Here is a 22,428-nt window from a genome sequence, read left to right on the forward strand (position 1 = left end):
GCAAAGTTCCACCTGTTTAACTTAAAGTGTATTATTAAACTGATTTAGTTAAACTTGTGCAAACAATTGTGAGACTTCTCTTATTTAGGTTTAAAGCAGGCTTATTTGAGTTTAGCTTAAATCAGTCAGGAACAGGTTAAAGGTAAACCATTTGAATAAATCACTCAAACTGAACTAAGTGTGTCCATTAGGCATTTGCGCTGATTTAATTAACCTAATGAAAGTTTGTGTGTAGATCAGGGTTAAGTATTATGTTAATGTTATTATAAGGGCCCAATTCTACAATGCCTATTCATGTGCTGTCAATGGGAGATTTATTTGCATAAGGAAAGATGGAAAAGATAACTTCTAATGAGAACAAACCCTCATTATTTACACAGCTTTTTTTATCCACAAGGCTGGAGTTAAGATGGAAACTAAAAACCATAAAAGGAAAAGAAAAAGGCCCGTACATGATGCAACAAATCTCGCCAGCTTGCATACCTCAGAGAAGTTACCTGGCCGTACCTCAGAGGTTATTTGAGTTGAAATATGCAGACGTGAATTCAAATGGAAATAATACTCCTAAAAACTGAGAAACAAAGAATCCTCTCTATTAGATTCCTGATACAGCTTTATATGCTGGGTGAACACTGCATATAAAAATGTTCACAATATTTGTTTTTATTTTAAAACAAATTTCCTGTTGACAATGTTCATGCCCTTTTTGTATTTATGTTCCATCAATATTCTAGTGAATTAGGGGGTTTTTTGGCATGGCTACTCATGGCAAAACATGGTTGAATGTTTGATTATTCCCAGAAAGCATATTTCAAGTCATGTAAGTAATCAATGATAGTGTGAATTTTGAATCTGAGATTGTGAATTTTCTTTAGTTTCATAAATCATCCAGCATAAGCTTTCGTAAGCTACAGCTCACTTCATCGGATGCGTACAGTGGAAAATATAATGGGGAGATTTTTTATAATGAAACAATGTTTCATGTTCTCCATGTATATAAAATCTTCCCACTATATTTTCCACTGAATGCATCCGATGAAGTGAGCTGTAGCTCACGAAAGCTTATGCTCTAATAAATTTGTTAGTCTCTAAGGTGCCACAAGTACGCCCTTTCTTTTTATGAATACAGACTAACACGGCTGCTACTCTGAAATAAATCATCCAATGAGGCAACAAAACAACACATCATGACTGAGGTTAATCATCACCACAGCATGACTGATGAATGTAGAATATTTTGAGTAAATTCTTTATGAGAAATCTACAGAGCAAGAATTATTTGCTGAAGAAATTCACAAACAATCTGAATATTGAGTAAATTTGAGAAATATTCCAAAATAATGTCTAAATTAGAGACATTTGCAATTGGTTTATGGACAGAGATGAGCTTGTGACAAATGATTTAAGCCTATTTAACAGTTCCAACAGTTTCTATTCAGAATGGGCCAGATTCAGACTTCATTTAAATAGCAATAAAGGTAGTCAAGTTTTACCCACTTAAATCAAGTTTGAATTTAGTGCAACTGTTTTAAGGGTCTGATCCAAAGCCTACTGAAATCAATGGGAACTTGTCCACTGATTTCAATAGGCATTGGATCAAGCCCTAACTACATTTTGAATGTAGAAATGAAGAATTTGTCAGGTAAAGATTAGTACTAAATCATAAAGTTAATTTGCCCAGCCCTCTCAAAGCTGAAATCAGCAAATCTAATTTCCTGTGAAGGCTTTCACTATTGTTTACAGATGTACCGTAAAGCACATATAGATGTACAACTGGAGAGTTATCTGGCCTCAAAACACTGTTGATTGTTTGGCTCAGGAGCATAATAAAAGTGTCAGCCAAACTCTACCGCTGGACAAAAAATTATCTGTACTCCGTGACAGGGGCTTGTCAGTGATTTGCAGTGGGAACTCCTGGGGGCCTAATAATCATAAAATAGCTGGATTTTTTTTCACAGCTATTAGGAGTCAAAAATGGAATGTATTTTAGTGCTGGTAATCACAATAATATTATACATGTTTAAGACATCTCCTGACTCCACTGCTGTCTGGATGCACAGCCCAACCACAGCTCTCCAGCCCAGCCCTGCCTCTGTGCTAAGAGAACCTGGAGCGAATCCCACAGAGACCGGTCCTCCTCTCCCACCATCATCACCACCACCACCATTGTTCCCCCCCCAGTGTATAAGGCTGTCTATGCTCTGAGCTAGCGCTGTGATTCCCCTGCTTGTGTCCACATATCACATTAGATCTCATAGAGCCCATGCGAGCATAATAGCCATGGTAACACCGGTAGCAGCAGCAGAGGTGTGGCAGAGCCATGCTGAGTACAAACCTGCCTGAAACTGGTGGGTCTGTACCTGGCATGGCCCAACTGTTCCTCTGATGCTGCTACTATGCTACACTAGCTCCATGACAATGTGAACCCAAGCAGGGGAATCACACCCCTAGCTAGCTCATAGTGTAGACACAGCACATAACAGAGGGGCATGGGGGGAAGGATGTCAAGAGGATGTAGAGTCCCCCAGTGTCCATATTTAGGGGGCAAGCTCTCCCGAGTTGACTAACGGAGCCATGAGAATAACCAATCTTTTAGTTCTGCGGCAGTTCTGGAAAATAAAAAAAACACTCCCATCGTTTGGGGTCAAACAATATGTTTTGTGTGAGCCTGAAACAAAATGCTCTGTTTCAGTTTCATGCTTTTTTTAACCGTTTAAAATAAAATTGAAGGAAGTTTTAAAAGAAAAAGCTGTTTTGAACTGAAAACTGAACGATTTCAGTTCAAAAATGTCAAATTGAACCATTTTGATTTTTTTTCACAATTTTTTTAGTTTATTTTAAACTGAAATAATTCAGTGAAATCAACATGGATTTGCAAAATGTTTCAGTCAACCTAAATCTACATTTTTAATCATCATCATCATCATAAAAAAAAAGTTTCAACCCAAATATGTCACCCAGTCCTACTGATAAGAAAACCATGATAGAGGTCAGTGTCCTCCTAATCTACTCAGCACTGGAGTGTCAGGAAGGTTGGGGACCCACTGGGCCAAAGACTCCCCTCTCTAAGGAAAAGGTACTAGAGGAGAGGTCAGCCTACACCTAAAATTATTGGGAATGGACTACATCCACCCTGACTAAATTGGCCTTCACCATCGGTTCTCCACTTGTAAGGTAACTCCCTTCTCTTCATGTACCAATATATATTTATGCCTGTGTCTATAATTTTCACTCCATGCATCTGAAGAAATGGTTTTTTTGACCCACAAAAGCTTATGACCAAATAAATCTGTCAGTCTTTAAGGTGCCACCGGACTCCTCGTTGTTTTTGTGGATACAGACTAACATGGCTACCCCTCTGATACTTATTGATTCATTCCATCTCCTGCACAATCATCATCCTCAGGACTGGTCAGACTGGAGTGGAGCCCCCAGCCACTTGGATATTATGATACTGGGCACCAATATAAGAACCTACCTAAATACACTGAGAGCAAGGGGCCTCTGCACTCCTGCAGACTGGGCCTATTTGAATGTTATCAGATATCTGATAGTTTAAAACAACAAATGAGTCTCATTATTTCAATATGCCCTTAGATTCCTATCTGCTGTGTTTGAGTCCCTAAATCTAAAGTACTAGAAGAATCTCGTAAGTCTAACCCCTCACTATTTGTTGACATGAACTCAGCAGTTCATTGGTAATATCAAAAAAAGCACTGTGTGGTCGAATGCTTTCATTCTCAGTGGCCAGAGTACGTGGGGTCTATGTAGTGCTTTAATTTTTGTCTTTATTATTATTTAGATTGCAGTAGCCACCTACATTACTTTAAAGGTCAAATTTTCAAAAGCAACCAAGTGACTTAGGAGCCTAAAATTCCATTTTCAAAAATGATTTAGGGGCACTCATAAGCCCAAGTGTTTTTCAAACACACATGAAGGTTGGTTGACACCAGGAACTTAGGTTGGTATAATTCCATCGCTCAGTGGTGTGGGAAATCCATGCTCCTGAGTGACGTAGATACACTGACCTAATGCCTGGTATAGACAGCGCTGTAAACAGGGAGCTTCTGGGGGAAGTGGATTACCTATGCCAATGGGAGAAGCCTGCCCGTCAGCTTCACTGATGCGCTACAGCTGCACCGCTGTGAGTGTAGAAAAGCCCGAAGACTTTGCTGCCCTAAGCAGTGTAAACACATATAATGAATCTGAGAGACTAACAAATTTATTTGAGCATAAGCTTTCGTGAGCTACAGCTCACTTCATCAGATGCATCCGATGAAGTGAGCTGTAGCTCACGAAAGCTTATGCTCAAATAAATTTGTTAGTCTCTAAGGTGCCACAAGTACTCCTTTTCTTTTTGCGAATACAGACTAACACGGCTGCTACTCTGAAACCTGACATATAATGAATATTCATCAATAATGTACCTGCCACAGTATAAGATACAAAATACAGAAAGTTTCTGGCCTGCAGAATGTAACCCAAGCAAGACAGACACACAGTGTAGACAGGAGGCTTTGGGAAGCCCAAAGGAAGGAATCCCTAGGATGGCTTATTTATTATATCCTGCTGTGTATTTATTTTCTCCCTCTTTATGCCTCTGACCACTGTGGCATCTCAGCACTGCTCAAAACCAAAACACCCCCCACCTCCCAAAAAAGTGACAATGGCATCAATGATAACAATAACATTACTTAGATTATAGTTATCTTCAGTTACACACATTAACTAATGATGCCTCGCAATATCCGTGTGTGTTGGAGCCCTTTAAATCCTCATTTTTTCCTTTGACCAGGCATGTTAGGGGGTGAGACAAATAACTTCAAAGAGGCAGAGCCCCAGAGATGTCAGCTGTGATTCATTAATGTTGTATGTACAGAGGCATAATCAAGCTGAGGAGAGTGGGGTGAGTTTCCACAAGAGCAACCGCACTAAAATGAGACTCCTTGTTGAAATAGCCAAACTCCCTGTGCAGATTGCTGCTATATTTTAGAATATCAGCAGTGCCTGGGGCATCCAGGCAAGCCCCATCCGCCACCTCTTTCGTTTCAATTTAGCCACAGCTCTGGAGGTTTAATTGCACATTCTTTTCAAATGACAAGTTCACCTTTCCTTTGCCAATGCTGCACATACTATAGGTACATTGCTCCCTACAAAGAGGGGTCTCAGTTAAGGAGAGATGGTAATGGAGAAAGATATATTCCCTTTTAAAGAACTAATCTGGATGGCTTTCAGGTGCTTAGAAATAAGTCAGACACTTTGGTGCAAGGGAAATTTAGGCTCAGTAATAAGTGAATTTAAATTTAATTGCTTCTTTAAAAAAAAAGTTACCAATGGATTTCTAAACACAGCAGGAAAGACACAGCCTGCATGACTTGCTTTGGCTGAAGGAATGAGGCACAAAGTTTATTAGTAGATTGATAATGTGCCCATTTCTTTATCTGCAAATGTTGAACTTATTTGGTATGCATTGCTGGATCTGTTGGGAATCTAGTCAAAGATTCCCATCTAGTGCTAATTGCACACGCTATTCTTGATGATGTTCCCAGTGAAGAAATGGCTGGGAAGTCCATCCTGGATTGGGCACAAAGTCCATAATAGAGCAAAAAATATAGCAATAGGAACCTGCGTATAGGTTAATGTACAGAGCCATGTCAATGCCACTGCTTGGTTTACACCCAGCTTTAAGGCTGTTCTTCGCCCAATTTTTGTTTTGCACAAGTTTCATTATGTTCAAACTGGAAGGCTTATTTTGTGTGGGTTTGAGGTTTACACCTACTAGCCTTTGCTTGGGGTTCAGATTAATATGAACTCAAAAGCTCCCAGCTAATCTCAGAGTGAACCCAGAAACAGCTCACTTGGGGTTAGATCCAAAGGTCATTGAAGTCAATGGAAAGACTCCATTGACTTCAGTGGCCTTGAGATCAGGCCCTTCTGTAAATGATACCAGTGACCTTTGCCTAGGGTGACCAGATGTCCCATTTTTAAAGGGACAGTCCCTTTTTTGGGGAAGTTTTTCTTATAGTTATTTCTTATAGCCTATTATCCCCTCCCTCCCCTGTTCTGTTTTTTCACAGTTTCTATCTGATCACCCTACTTTTGCCTCACTTGTGCCCTCTGAATAGATTCCCCATTTAATTGAAGACAGGTGTCAAGGTTCTTCCTTCACATACTTTAGGGTAACTTCATGGGTCCCGAAGGCTTGCAACACTGAGCCTCCCTCTCCTATTAACTTTGAAGTGGCCAGCAGGCCAGGCTTTGCCATCTTTCATCCTGGGTGCAGCCATGTAAGAAACAACCATATTGAAACACAGCAGGCAAACTGAGCACTTGCCCTGCCAAACAGGCAGCAGGGGAAAGGATTTAGGCTCCTGAGGCACAATCCCTCCAGTATTAAACATCTGACGTACAGGAGTGCTGGTAAGAGATTGCACTTCATTTACTGGCCCCATCACCTTAGGGTCACAGAGGTTAGTAACCCTGTTATGTGACACTGACTCCAGTGGCTATTGTCACACCTCCTCTGGGATGCACAGCTCTGCACCAGCACAGTGCGGGCCTGTGGTTAAATGCTGCAATCTGGCTGTATGTATGTAATACTCTGCACTTTAGGTATGTGGTACAGTAACTTGAGCAATCTAAATAATGTGCATTTAGTCATATAGCCTTGCAAATTCGGATCACACTTTAATGCAGTTATTCATTGTCTACTGCACTTAAAAATATACTAAATCTATCACTGGAGTGCAGTGTTTCCAGACTCCCAGTGTTGAGGGAAATTTTGCATTGGATAAGAAAAGTTACTTTGCACCCAGGGACATTTCAAAAGAGTGTTTTGTGTGTAAAATTTTTATTTAATGTAAGGATAGATTCTATATTAAATGCATGGTGCCAGAATCATTATAGTGAAAAATCTCACATTTGCAAATAGCTAATTTAGTTTTTTGTCTCTTATAACAAACTTTTTTTCCCCCCCTGCATGCATTCTTATCTTTGAGTGAGTATACTCATCTATTTCATTGCTTTGGTTTGATAGGAAACTAAAGGAAACTGTGCTTATAGATTTGCTGCTAGATGTTTTTTAAAATTACTGTTGTATTTAACCAAATATTCAAAAAGCAGAATAAATATTTCTGAGGAATCATTGTCAGTTGAATATGAGGCGTTAATGTTTGTTGGCTTGCTCCTCTGTGATCTGCAAAGAAGGTTAGGAAATATCTTAGGTCTCATCTTTCCTGTTATGGTAAATAACTGATCTGTGGTCAGAGCCGTAAAGTTCATAACCTACCCAGAAAAACTTAGGAACAAACCACTTCTTACCACTGCTGCTGCAACATTATGTAAAGTGGAAAACCTATTTTCCTGGGGAGGGGTGCTGCTGAAAGATGATTTCACAAAAAGAGGAAGCTCCTGCTGTTTATCCTGCTTGATCCAAAAGTGCAACATTTCCTGTGGCCAGATCTGCAGTAAAATCAAAGGGGGTAGCCATTTTCTGTGGTCTATTGCTTCCTACAACATATGCATGTGAGAGAGGAAGAAAATTACCATTTATTATAAAACCACCCCTAGTCCTCCTTATCTGATTAATCAATTAAAAACAATGATGCATTGATAATAACACCACAATGTCCAACTCATTATCTGCTTTTCACATCTGTCTAGATGAAATGTATCAGTAAAACTCCTGCAAATATAGGGAATAGTTTGTTGATAAAAATCTATGCTTGCAGGAGGTCATTCAAATGTTCGATTGTGCAAAGCAGATAAATCTTGGGTTTTAGAGAATCAGCATGATTGTTTCAGAGCAATCTAAAAATTAAGACCCTGTTAATAATCAACACTTAAAGCCCAATCCTGCCATCCTCCTGGCACAAGCAAAACTTCTACTGAACTCATTAGGAATTTTGCATACACAACGACTGTGTTAACTTCTTTTTGTGTGTTTTTAATTTTCATGGAAAGCGATGGGCAACCTTATAACAATATAGATAGATCAACTTTAGGATCAGGACTTATGGTAAATGCAAACAGACACAAATGAAAACAGATTGACTTTTCACTGAGTCATAGATAGCCTATTAGCTTTTATTAAGTATTCACAAGCAATTTCAGAAAGCAAGGTGTATGCCTGACAGTAGTTGCATTGTTTGAGATCAAGGGTCAGTGCACTGATTAATGCAAAGAACACTCACTAGCCTGGGAGTGCACAAATTCCTCAGCCAAAATACTTGAGGGACTTCATTTAGCTGTATAAAAATATTTTCCAGTTACTTAGGCATATCCAGACTGTGGCAGGTGAGTAGGAAAAGCATTTTGGCTTTCAGTAGTATATATATAATGTTACATAAAACTGCATTGAATTAACATTATTAAAGTTGCAAAATCAAGCTCTTAAGATCTAGGAAATGCCAGAATTAAGGTTGTCTGTGCAACTCTTAATTCAGCATTCCTTGTGTGTACGCATTACGATAGTCTTTACTTACAAGATCACATATTATTTTTCCACAGGGCCTTCATTCAGGGCACAGGATGGACAGTGCTTACTTAATGAGCAGCTAGTCAGTATTTTGTCTTATCCTCATTATTCAATGTATGGTTCTAGGCCTTATTTACTGCATGCTAGTCAAACCGTGCTCTAAAGACAGAATTATTAATTTCCCCATGGGAAATTCTATGGCACACATCTCTACAACAGCTGAGAAGTTCACAAATGTGAATGAATTTATTTTTGCAACATCCCTGTGAGGTGAGAGTTTGGCACTGCCCCCATTTTGCTTTTGGGGTGCTGAGGCACAGAGAAACTAAGATCCAAACCATCCACTAATTTTGGGTGCCCATCTGAGACACTGAAGACCTGATTTTTCAGAGTACTTGGCATCACATAGTACTTTATATATTAAAGCAAAGCTCCTAGCGATGTCAGCTGCAGTTGCAAGTTGTCAGCACCTGAGTTTTAAGTCAGGTACCCCAAAAATGAAGAATAAACTGTTAGTGACCACCTATGCCAAGCTGGGTTTAAGTGACTTGCTTGGCATCACATAGGAACTCTGTGGAAGAGGCAGGGATAGAATCCTATTTTCCAGGGTAGCATTCAATTGCTTTAATTCTGAGTCCATCCTCTATCTTTCTGCATTCCCTTGCCTCATTCACAACACACCTTCCCACTTGTGCAACAAATGGGACAGGAGTCCTACAGACAGCACTCGTCTACACTACTGAATCCTGATTCAGCCCCAGAGTAGGTCCATCCTGTGCACTGCATGAGACAAAAATAGTACGTAATTAAACAGTGTACCATAATGCATATGCACAAAGGGGCCAAATCAAGGTTGCACAGGCAACTTTAATTCTGGCATTTCCTAATTTTTGCATGCTTGACTTTGCAACTTTAATAATATTATTTTAATGTTGGGTTTTTGGGTGTAATTTTGTAGGTTATTAAAAAAGCAAAATGAAAAACAGAAATTCTATCATATGGGATCATAGTGACATCCATGTGGTTCACCAGCAGGGTTGAAACCTTTAGATCCATAGCACAGACCTCTGCCACTTGAGCTAATGGAGTAACTGATATTACTGGTATATAGATAAGCATGACCTCCAACCTATTCCTGTCCTGGTCATCTCTCTTTTCCACCCCTAGCTTCTCATCTCAGTCCAATTCCGCTCAGCTAGTCAGTCCCCATATCCACTCCTCAGACTTCTCATCCCAGTTCCAGTCTCTTTACCCAACCTTTCCTAATTCCTTCCTCCTAGCTCTTTGTCCCCCATCTCTTTACCCCGCCAGTCACAGTTCCCCCATCCGGCTCCTTATCCAATCTCTGTCAGTCTCCCACCCTTGCTTTCATTCACTCCCACCTTCCATTTCCTATTCCCACACTGGTTTCCAATCCCAGTCTCTCTTCCAGACTCCTCATCCAATCTCAGTATCAACCCCCGACTCCTGATCCCAGTTTCTGTGTTCAGCCAGTCCCAGTTCTTCCCCTGTCTCCCAGATCCTCATCAGATCTGTCTCCCTGCTTCCTCCCCTCCTTCTTCTCCCCCACAGGTTCTCAGTCCCAAGCTCCTCCCTTTCCAGCTCCTCCTCCGATCTCAGTCCTCCCACACCTACTGGCTCCCATTCTTTCCTCCCCGGCTGCCATTCCCAATCTCCTTGCCCAGCCAGTCACAGTTTTGCCCCTTGTGTTATATTTGTGATAATTCCCACCTGTACTAAGCATTTTTTTCAAGATACAAAAATAGAAAGTGCTGTCTAATCTATTTCAAAACTATATCAGTAGATCCCTACAGTGCCATATGCTGCTCACCAATAGAACAAGCCATACACAATGAAATATATGGGAGCAGAGTTGTCTTTCTTCTTTGTTTAATATTGTGAGTTGGAATCAAGTTTGGCATGAATTAATAGTTATCATAAAAAGTTTATATTTTCCCACAGTTACATGCCTGGGGTAGTACAGTTTGCTGCCCTATTCTGAAAGCAGAGAAATAACTTGGATATTGTGTGACTGGCACTTGCTTTACAGCCAAATTATATACAAAATCAGGTGCCAATCAACATCCTTGATAACAAAAATATGCTCCTATTTGGCTGTGAAAACTTTTCAAGAAAAGAGTAGTGAGGTCTAATGGTTAGCACAGGAGGCTTGGGAATGAGGACTCTTGGGTTCTGTTTCTACCCCTGATTTGCTGTGCGACATTGAGCAAATGCCTTAGTAAAATAGGGGTAGAGATCCTATCTGTCATCCAGGGACATGTGAGACTTAATGAATAAGGGCTAGTCTACACTAGAGGTGCTACATTAGTGTAGCTGCACCACTGTAGTATGTCTGGTGAAGCTATGATGGCGGCAGAAGCTCTCCTACCAACATAGCGCTGTCCACATTGGCTCTTATGTCGGTGTAAATTATGTCGCTCAGGGAGGTGGCTTATTCTACACTCCACCAAAGTAAGTGATAGTGTAGACCCAGCCCTTTTGTTTGTCTAAACTGGTTCAGTCAGTGCCACAGAACATGCAGCCATGGGAGCTCTTAAAGGCTGGGGGCTTGATCCAAGGCAGACAGGTTGAAAAGCTAGGGAGATGTAATATCTATGCCAGTGCCATGTGATGTATAACATGATGTACATAGTGATTATAATAATGTTAGCCCACTGAGAATGGATCTTCTTGTTAAATTCAGGGAGAGGCACATCACCATTTTTTACTCTCTTCTTTCTGTTTAACAGAAAACCTCTGTCCATTGCCGGAACTCCTTCCATAGACACATACTCATCAGTTCTGGATACATCCCCTTGAACGATCCCGTGGTCTGACTCTCCACCCATTCACTGCCACCTGGCACAGTAAAGGAATTTGACTCAGGTAGGTGGGGAAAAAGATTGCATAACCAGGGTTTGATTGTCAGTATCTAAATACGTATGGAAATGCCTACTTCTTTTGCACACACACAGCTAGTTGCCTGCTTGCAAATGAAAAGTGCATCCCAGTCTAGGCACAAATCCATGACCACTGTGATTATATGAATACTTTTCATACCTATCTGGTCATTCCTTAGCCAGAGCAGCAGTTTCTCTATCTGATGCTTTATCTAGCATTGTTCCCTGGCTGTTATGGGAGGATAATCCAGAAAAATTGCTTGAAAACAATTTGAAGATGAAATTAGTACGTAAATCATTCCTTAAGAGAAAACAGTGCATATAATTTTGTTTATTTGTAAGTTACAGAGTATGAAAAATAATGTAATATGTTTTTATAATCTACACTAGCCATTATGCCAATTGATCCAATCCAAATCCAAATCATCTGTGAAGGAATCTAAGGTCTGATTATTTCTACTCTCTTTTGCTCTCGATGTTCTTACTGCAGAAAAATGCTTATAATGGCAATTTTGTGTTACCTATTTTACACTAGTTAAATTATCAGTTGGAAATTAGTTAACTGGCATGTTAAGACAAAATCAGTTAATCTTTAGCCTCACTTAAAGCCTCACTTAGAGAGAGGAAATGTAATTGCACCATTGAACTGTGTTTTACAGTCATTATCACTTAAAAAACCCTTCAGATAATTCTATAATTAGCAAGGGACATGTAACAGAGGAAAAAATCTGACACTGAAGGAGCTCTCTCAATGGTTTCATCCAAGAATGGGATTTAGTAGATACACCAGTGCAATCTAGTGAAACAAAACTCCACTGAGAGAATCAAACCAGAGTTTATTGATATCTTAGAGCAAGAGACACCTGGGCCTTGACTGATTGGCAAGACTCACACCGCTGCTTGTGCTCATCTCTAAATAACTGAAACTCAAGCAAACTGTAGTCACAAAATGGTAAACAAGTGTTCATGCTAATCAAACAACAGAACGCAGTTGCTAAGAATAACTTTCATCCCAATTATTTTTTCAGTCAGGTTCACTTAATTAAAACCTACACACTTTTTTGCATATGTTTATGTTTACATCCTACCTGTCAGCACTCACTTAGGATGATAAGAATATGAAAGAGATTAATTCCTGTTCTCTTTTTGTTTTGAAATATAAACAGCTACTATTTCCCAGTGCATGGCACTTAAATCGTGGGACTATTCACTGGCACTTTGTATTGGTATGGTTGCAGATTTGCTCCAAGGTTTGTAGAATTAATGAGATGTTCTAATGATCTTGTCCTTGTCTAGGAAACTAAAGTAGGTTTCCACGTGACCAAAATCAAATCTCAGGCTTTGGTTTGATAAAACTTGTCTAAGGAAATTATCAGGGTTGTGCTCTAGCATGGTAAGAGGATAGCATGGGATCTCCCCTATCACACATAACTAGAGATATTGAAAATTATCCACCCACATTTTTTCACTGAAATATGGTGGTTTGGAGTAAGAGAAATTTTGGCAGAAAAAAAAATCTAGTTTTGTTAAAAATTTGCAGTTTTCATTGAAGTATGGGAACTCATACTTTATATATATACACCGAGAGAGAGAGAGAGAGAGAAAATCCTCTTATCTAAATTTTTCTTGCAAAAAAGTCATTTCCCAACTAGCTCTACTTGTAACATTTAAACCCTAGACTAGACAAAGCACTATAGAATGTACAATAAGGAACAACACTGCACTCGAAGAGAAATGACTTAGCAGCACTTATGCAACCAGTGAGGTGACAAGGTAGATGTGACCACTACATTTTATGGGATAGGCTTATAGCTTTCCCTTTCCCCTCATACACATATGGAAGCCCATGCTTCCAAAGATAAGAACCTAAATAGGGCATTCACACCTTTTGGCCAATGCTTAAATTGACATGAAGTTGCCCATTTCAGGTGCCTGTTTGCCAATTTAAAGATACGGATTTGGGATGGGGAGTGGATGTCCTAATTAGGAAGCTATGTTGGAGAAATTGAGCCATCCCTCCAACACACACAACTGATAAATCCCTGATGTCCCACAGGACCTTATTTTAAACAGACCATTCCCTCCACACACACTCATCAACACCAAGCATCAGCAATTCTCCGACACACTCTCATTTTGCTAAATGTGCCATCTCCAACTGCTCTCAGAATGCTGGGGAATCCAGGTTGGCTGGAAAGAAGTTATTTTGTGCTCGTGAAACATTCCATTACAGGGAGGGTGCATTCTCTCCTTTAGTAAATTATGTCCATAAACCCATGCAAAGAATCCCAACTGCATAATAACACCAGCACAGTCACTTAGGATTGAATGCTGCATGTGCAGAGGTATCTCTGAGGGAATGTGAATCCTTTCCTTTGTAGCTTGGCTTCCAGAACTGCTCAGCTGCATGGCTCTCTCACTCAAATACTCTTGAGACATGTTTATACCATAACAGAAACCAGATGTTGTGAATTAATTTTATAATTGCACTGCTGAAAAGAGGATACAAAGGGGCCAAATATCACTGGGCAGCAACTACAGGAAAGTGTCCCATTAAAGATATGTAACCCAAATGGAGCATAACAGTTTGACTATACTAAACATTTGGGATAAATGCTGAAATTTAATATTAAACTCACCTTTGAATTCACCTGTGCTGTCTCTGAGGGGTGTTTGAACTTATTGAACTTACTCGGGGCCTGATTTTCAAATTTAGAGGTATGTAAATTCCACATATCTTACATGCACAATTGATCATATCCATGGCAAATGGCCAGTTAGATATACAACTGTCCATCTGCATGCATAAATACTTGAAATACAATCACACACTACTTATAGGCACAAGCTAAGGGTATCGCTAGCTTCGAAAATCAATCCCTCAAAATGTTCTGAGATGGTTACAGTTCACATCTGACTTTTGTATTTGTGTTTTATTTAATTAATTCTAGCATAAATTAAATGGGCCAAATTTCAACATTTGTAAGCCATTGCAGCTGCTTAAATCAGATTTGGATTTGGACCAGTATGTTCTGTCTGCTAGAATAATAGTTTGTCATAATTAGAAATGGGTAAAAGTATCATTAGCATAGGTGCTGAGTTTCTAATCTGCTGGAGGGTGCTCCCCCCAGCTCTGCCTAGGCCCCGCCCCCTAAGGCCCTCACTCTGCCCCCACCCCACCTCTTCCCACCCAGTTCCGCTCCTCCCCCAAGTGCACTGTGCCCTTGCTCCTCCTCCCTACCCCCAATGCCTCCTGATGCCATGAAACAGCTGATCCAGAGCAGGCAGTAGGTGCTGGGAAGGAGTGGGAGATGCTGATTGGTGGGGCATGCGGGTGGGCAGAAGGCGCTGTGGGGAGAGGGAGGTTCTGGTAAAGGGGCTGACAGTGTATGCTCAGCACCCATCATTTTTTTCCCATGAGTGCTCCAGCCCCAGAGCACCCATGGAGTCAGCGCGTATGATTATTAGTAGTCTAGCATGATTTGGTAAACAGGATTTTAGATTGCAAGATTTTTTTCAAATATTAGAACTTCAAGGATAGAAATAGTTATTCAGCATTTGCTATACAGCCAGACCGGTTGAGTTTTCTAATAAAGTAAATAAATAAATAAATAAATAAAACAAGGATATGTTGCAATCTTAGCCAGATAACTCAAGATCTTGATCATTCTCTAACTGCAGTTAATTTTGACTTTGAAATCCCAGGCTAGTCCCACAGGACCTAAGCAACTTCAAGGGTTACAATACTTCTTTAGTCAATTTGAAACAATATAAAATATCCTTCTCTGCTGAGGACATTCCGATGTTTTGCTTAAACTTGTTTACAAAGTCGCCTCAGTGTCTTGGTATAAAATTAATTGGACAAAGTCAGAGCTTATGCTACTGAATGGTCTTTGTTCACCGCTAGTAATTAATTATCTACCTCTTAATTGGATGCTTTAGGGTTTAACACCCCTTTCTGTAGAATATTTATATATTCTTTGTACAACAGCTACATTAAACCAGGATAGCATGGCTCAAATTATTTTGGGAAAAGGATTGGCAATGAATAAGATGATGATTGTTCCAAAAAACAATTAGAGATTGAGTGTACTGCCAGTTGGTATAAATCTTAGAACTCTTCACGAAATGTCTTTACTATTAGTAACATTTCTCTGAAAGAAGAATATTACAGAATTGGCATTAAGAAAGCTCTGGAAAATGAATAAATGCCAGGTTTTGTTTGGAGGCTAAATATCATTTTGGTTCTCACCTCCTGAAACTGAAGGAGACACTCTGTGATTTTAAGCAGAGGAGCTCAAGCAACCAGGTGTATTTAAAGCTCTGTCTATAGTGTATCTCCCCCAAAGAATCAAGGTTCATGTTGGTGTGATTCACTTGTTCATGTAAAAGGGACTTGCTGCTGGCCTAAGCAGGTGTATCGTCCTTGACATTAATGACATTGGCCAGTCGTGAATTTGGCCTTATGTTCCGAGGCTTCACGTACATGATGTATGTGTGTAGGCCTGTCCTGCTGACAAAAGACAACTTGCATTTTGGCTGCTCAAAGCAGGTAAAAAAAAGATTCAGCAATCGGACTGGGATTCGCTGGCTGTGAAGAACTAATGTCATTCCCAGGCCTCCATTATTGGGATGCTGTTGTGCTCCAACAGGCCTCACCTGCTGAACAGTCCTGTGAGTGTCATTACAATTGGGTGTAATTCAGAGCAGCCCTGTGGATGCTCTAGATTACGTCAGGAGCCAAAATGATCCCCAGTGATGCCTAGGATAATGATGAACTAAGGGGGCATGGACCGATCTTTGCCACTTCCCTCAGCGGCACTAAGCAGAGTGCTGGAGCAGCTGAGGATCTAGCTCAATCTCATTTCCAAAATGCATCTTTTCCATACTCCTCAGGAAGGGTTAATATGGGTCATTCACAAACCTCTGAGGGAAACGAGAATAGTGATGTGGAGGAGAAGATAAACCACATTGAACAACGCCACTATCATTTTACATTTATCTTCCATTGCACAGCTCCTGTACAGTGAAGCATGTTTTTCAGATGACTCTTATGGAGAAATACAGTAAACAGAGATTGCTACCAAAAGCCAAATGCTAAATGAATCAGGTTCTTTGCTCTCTAGTTTCTTAGGAAGTAGAAGTAGCACAGATAAGAGATTAAGATCTTTACAGAGCAGCAGGGAAGCAGTGTCCATTACTGAAAGGAAGTAATTTTAACTGTTGGTAATTTGGATGGCACAACTGTAAGGTGGACAATTTCTCCTGTTGCATCACAATCAAACCTCCATATCGCACCATCGTATGGACAGATCACTAGGTTGCTATCAGAAAACACTTCTGATGCTTTTGACTTCTGTAATTATGTTTCTTCAAAGGTGTTTGGTGGGAGATAAGATAAATGTAATGAGAGACTTTGGGTCACTAAAACGGTGTCTATTTTGACAGCTCTTTCTGAGGACACACATATTTCATGAAACCCTGAAGGTGCAGTAGGAAAACTCATGATCCTTGGAACTAACCGTCTAATTATAGTAATTTTCACTACACTGCAGTTTCCTTATAAACAATACTTTGTGTATGCATAGCGATTGGTTCTGAGATCTTTACACAGACAAAATTGTCATTGGCTTCAGTGGGAGTGAGTAGGGGCCCCTATACATGAGAATGCACAGATTCTAGTATACTCTTGTTTAGCCAAATGGCCTGGGGGACATCTGACACTTTCAAATAACCAGGCGTTCAGATAAACAGAAGTGCCATTTTGAGTTGCTGTTTCATTGATATAGAAATCATAGTTATCCAAATCCACAATGCATCCCCCATGTAGTCCTACTTTAGCACTAATAACTTCTCAATTAGCCTCTTAGCGCCCATTGGCACTAATCAACAGCTTTGTATTGATTAGCACTAAGAGGCTCACTGAGAAATTATTCAAAGTGATTAACATAGGGCTACATGGGGCATGTGGATCAGATAACTAGGATTTTCAGATAAAGGAAATTCAGATAAATGGGAATGTATTGTACATGAAAATAAAAAGTACCAATAAACATATTTAGAACCATCCCTAGCCCTTCTAAAATGCCTGTAGTTATTCTGTAAAATACGTAGTATAATGGTTTTATTAGCACTTACTTGGGAAGGCCTGCATATGTAACATGGGGCTTTGTCACTCAGGAGTAATGTGGTCTTTTCAAATTAATCTCCATAAATATCTTGGGGTCAATGGGCATTTTGCTGTTCACTTCTGTGAGGCCAGGATTTCATGCCAAGGTTTTCAAAACTCTGGAGCCTAAAATTAAACTCCCAAATCCATATTTAAATTTCTAAATAAGTGGGGGGTCAATTTTTCAAAAGTGCTGAGCCCTCATTGACTTCAATGGGAGCCTGCTGGGTACTCATCCGTTTTGAAAAACAGGCTTCTTATTTGGGAGCCTAAATATGGATGTTATTGTCTAAAAGTTAGGCTCCTATTTTTGAAAATCTTGGCTAAAACCTTTATTGAACATAACATCACCATGTGTCCTGACAAAAGGCGTATAGTTTCCATAACTATACACCCACACCTGCATCTGCTGTTTTCTCCAAATGCATTGAACAAAAGCATTCTAATCAGATTTAAATTAAGAGATCTTGAAGAACTAATTCTATCTGGCTGCGAATGATAGAGCACATCTCAGAATTTACCATTAGTTAACTCCCTGCCCCCTTCAACCAAATGGATAGGAGGGACAGTGATATGTATTGCTCCCAACGAGAGCAATTCATAATTAAGAGTAATTTCAGCAATTTTCCAATTTTAAGGAAAATAATTGTTCCAAAGTCGCTAACTAAAGTAATTCTTTTTTCATAGTATTAGAGGCTTGAAGTATTTTACCACAAAATAGCTGTGCAATTAGATATGTATTTGTCATTTCTGTGTTTATATTACTAAGATGATGGGGTAAAACCATATTGTATTATATTATTTAAGAATTTAAGATGCTCTTCCTTCAGCCTCCCTCCAAAAAGGGATGAAAGACAAAATCTCTTGATAATTTTTCAAAGATTTGGCTTGCAGTCATATCTTCTTCTTGTATGGTCTTACCAGATTTCACTAACTAAGCAGGTCTGAATCAGCACTTGAACAAGAAAGCTCTCAGTATGACCTAGGTACTGAAGGAAGGTAGTGTTGGTAATTCAGTAAGTAGCATTCTGCCCTTTGACTTACTACAGAGCCATTGCCCCCGGCATGATGTGATGGGGTATTGTGATGCTGGAGGTGCTGTTTTTCAAGGAGCTGTAAAACTGAGGTGCTGGTCACTTATGCTGCTCATTAGAGATCATGTGGAGCCTTTTGTAAGAATGTTAGCCCTGTTATCCTTGCTGAATTTGGCTGATTATGTTCTGCTTATCTATCAAAAAACTGCTATCGTGAGGGTTGCAAAACATTACAACCCTAGGTTTTCACATGTGCCTAACCTTCTAAACCATGCGTCTTTGGGAACTGGCATTTTTCATGTTTGGTTTCCGCTCCAAAGTGGAGTGTGTGTGAGAATCACGATTGAGAAAGATTTCTTCAAATATTTTTGAGTTATGGGAGACTGGGGGAAAAAACTATACTTTTCCTATTGTAGAAGACTCTAACTACACTTTTATGAACTTCTCTGGCACAGAATGACTGAAGGGTGAAGCTTAAAACCTGGCATGAATGCTGGCACCTACATGACCATTTGTGTGACCACATGATCAGAGTCTCATACCCTTACTCACTTTGAATAACACTACTCCACAAGTAGTGCCACTGACATGACAGACCTTTTGTGGCATATGGTACTGTCAGAATCTGGCTGTACATGAACAAATTAGACATGCAGCTGGACCTGCCCTTGCCTCCTGCTCTTCTGAAAATAAGACCCCTGGATGCTAATATTTTAAAGTACTGAATCTTCTCTCTCTCTCCACTTAGAAGTTAAACATGGGGCTGCGGAGGAGAAAACGACCCCCCTATCAATGTAACAGCTTTTTTGCATTTGATTATTGGAGTCTGTTGTCGGTGTTAGTTAAGGTGTTAATATAATAGACACGGTTATTAATAATAATAGCTACACTGGGAGTGAAATCCTGCCCCTAATGAAGTCAGTGGCAAAATTCCCATTGCCTTTGTGGAGCCAGGATTTCACCCCCCAGTGTAGACAAGGGCTCAGGTATACTCCCTTGTTGAAAAAGACAAAATGCAAAATATTCTTGAAAAGCTGAGTGGTTTGTTTTGTGGAATAAGGCAGGATCAAACTGATTAATCAATCAGGGTATGTTCCCACCTTCTGCCAGCAGGCTTGCCTGGGTGGGATCCCCACGTCTTTCAGGAATGCAAATCCCATGAACCCTTAAGCCTTAGTTTGTTATATGTTGCTCTGTTCATTTCCCTTCTCTCTTTTTCTCCTAATCTAGGGGTCTATTCTGCCATCAAAACACAAGTCTTTTGCAGGAAACTTGTAATACTAATGGCATCTCTGTGTAAATAATTCATATGCATGAATGAGAACAGACCATTACATTTCTTTGATGTGTTTTTTTTGTGTGTCGTGGGCAAGGATAGCACATGCGCTGAGCCTTAAAATGCCTTATCTGTGCCCTCAATTCTTCTCATGCTTTTTGAGTGAAATGCATTTAAAAGAGTAGTTTGAAGCATCTTGATGACTAATGTGAATTTTTCCCTTCCAATATTCAGGCTTTCAGATTTTCGGGGGTGGAGGAAGGGAATTCTTCAAGATCCTATCTGAGGACTCAATTTATAATGTGCCTCCTCTCCTCTGCTTTTGGAGAGATGCCTTTACAGAAATCACACTGAAAACATGACACTGGGATCTGATTCTGAATGTTCCCACTCGTCCTCTCAGTGGCTTAGTCTGAGTTCCCTGCCAGTGAGGGTTTTCTGCTGTTTTCAAGGGTCTCGCTTCATTGTGAGCCCCATGGTGCTGTTCAGGCTCACAGCAAAGGCCATCGTCCACACCAGTCATACGACAAGAAGCTCCTGAGCTTAGATGGGCTCCTTATGTGACAGTTTGCTATTCTGGCAGTGTGCTCACCTCAGCCACAAATGACCTCAATGGAAACAAGGGTTAGTGGTTGAAGGACGCTGGACAGGTTTTCCATTGCAACAGAACAATGGCCAGCAACAAGTCGCCTCAGAAATTGTGACAGCATTGGGAAGGATTTTAAATGTGCAAAATTGAAAGCCAGAGACCACACCTTTAATGCCAACTCAGAACTATGTTTAAAGCATCTGGTTATGCCAGTCTGGGAAGCTAATCCCTGGAGATTTGAAGGTGTCTGGCAAAGAAACTCATTTTGCTTCAGGCTTCATTTGAGAAAAAAAAAGTAATATTTCCAGTTTTGAAATTGGTCTTTGGCAGCCACAGTGCATTGGTTTACAGATTTACTATGATTATAGACTACAGTATGCATTGCAAATGAGGATTTTTGTGAACCTTTTCAATAGGATTTTGAAGAGATGTGGGGCTTAATTCAGACCAGGTATAATTAGCTGAAATGCCCCTAAATTGTTGGAGTTGCCCCCTTTACATCAGATCTGAATTGGGCCCTTAAGGATAATATAAGGCCAAAGGCAGCCCTCATTTACATGTGTGCAAAGGCGTGTAACCAGTAGGGTATGGCACAGAGCTCTGTATGGATAAGGCCAAACTGAGGGTCAAGTTCGGCTCCTAGTTTATTCAGCTGTAAGACTACATCCTAGCCTTGATCTTTACCCAGACTTTTCCACTGATAGCAGGAGCTGTATAAGCAAATTGAGGGTTAATAACTCTAAAGCTAGATAAACATGGTACTATATGGACTGAGTTGAATCGTTATTTGATTTTGTTCCTGCATTGTTCATGCTGATCATGGCTTTTCCTCACAGTGATTGACTCTGTTACTATCGGGCATATTCTGTGCCCATAAAATACCATCAGCACATTATGGCAATCTAAGGACAATTCCATTGCAACTTAATTGCTGATAGTCAGTCTCGTGTTGTTTTTACTTTTTTAAAAAAACCTAATTATTTCATCTTGAAACATATGTCGCTTTTAGGGCTGTCAGTGAACCAAAACAACACCCCTTCGTTCAGATACAGGCTTTTTTGTTACATCCCAGCCCCTCTCATCCTTCTGTAAGCTGGCTGCTTTGTAAGCAACTTGGGCAGGTATCTCGTTTGTGAAATACCTGTGAGGAGATTTGCAAAGGTACAAAGGGCATTTAGGCACCCAATTCCCACCAATTTTCAATCTGAAATCCATGGGAATGGGATGTCTCTAACTCCATATATGCCTTTGAAAATCTCCTCCTTAGTGCACAATGGCCACTATATATAAATCATAAGCAAACAAATAATTAAAATGAAGGATCTATTTCTTTGTGCTGCCCATGCTGGGAACTCCCACCAAGGGAGCCAGGCATGGAAGGTTTGCAGGATCAGGCCATAAATGAGTAAAATCAGCTTTACCTGTAAAAAGTCAGATAACTGTATGAAACATGGTTTGGCGCTTCTGAAATTTGTAGCCACAAAAGGGACACCAGCACTGTAATGTAATCATAACAGTTGCACTGGCTACAAACCATAAGATACTTGCTGTTGCAATACATATTTTTCTGCTGTTGAAACATGCCACGATAGGTTTTAAACGAGGAAGCACTGGCATACTCACTGTGCAGCAGCTGACCTCTGCCAACGTCCTTCCTATATTGAAATGTGGGGAGAGAATTGCTTTTCTCTTACCTTGCCTGCCCTTTTCTTTCCTATTAGCTGATCCCTGCCTAAGTAACCTCCCCCCCCTCAAAAATTAGTACAACCACCATGACATTTGCTACCATCACATAGTTCACTCTGCTTGTGTGTTCTACCCTTTCCAATACTCTGTGTCTTAGTTGTCTATTTAGACTGTGAGCATTCTGGGCAGAGATCATTTACTGCTCTGTGTTTTTACAGCACCCAGCACAATGGGGCCTTACTCTTGGTTGGCCCTTAGGCATGACTATAATAATAAATAATAGCAGGGGAAAGGATTG

General features: G+C 40.2%; 1 long non-coding RNA gene across 1 annotated transcript in view; it reads left to right on the forward strand.

Annotated features, from left to right (window-relative positions):
- LOC119841415 overlaps window positions 1-22,428 on the forward strand; it is a 177,619-nt gene that overhangs the window by 148,118 nt on the left and 7,073 nt on the right. The window contains exon 3 of the long non-coding RNA XR_006275084.1: window positions 11,227-11,362. This is a non-coding gene — a long non-coding RNA (uncharacterized LOC119841415). The remainder of the gene's footprint in view (window positions 1-11,226; window positions 11,363-22,428) is intronic.

Source organism: Dermochelys coriacea, chromosome 12 (genome assembly GCF_009764565.3).
Source record: "Dermochelys coriacea isolate rDerCor1 chromosome 12, rDerCor1.pri.v4, whole genome shotgun sequence".
Taxonomy (NCBI): domain Eukaryota; kingdom Metazoa; phylum Chordata; order Testudines; family Dermochelyidae; genus Dermochelys; species Dermochelys coriacea.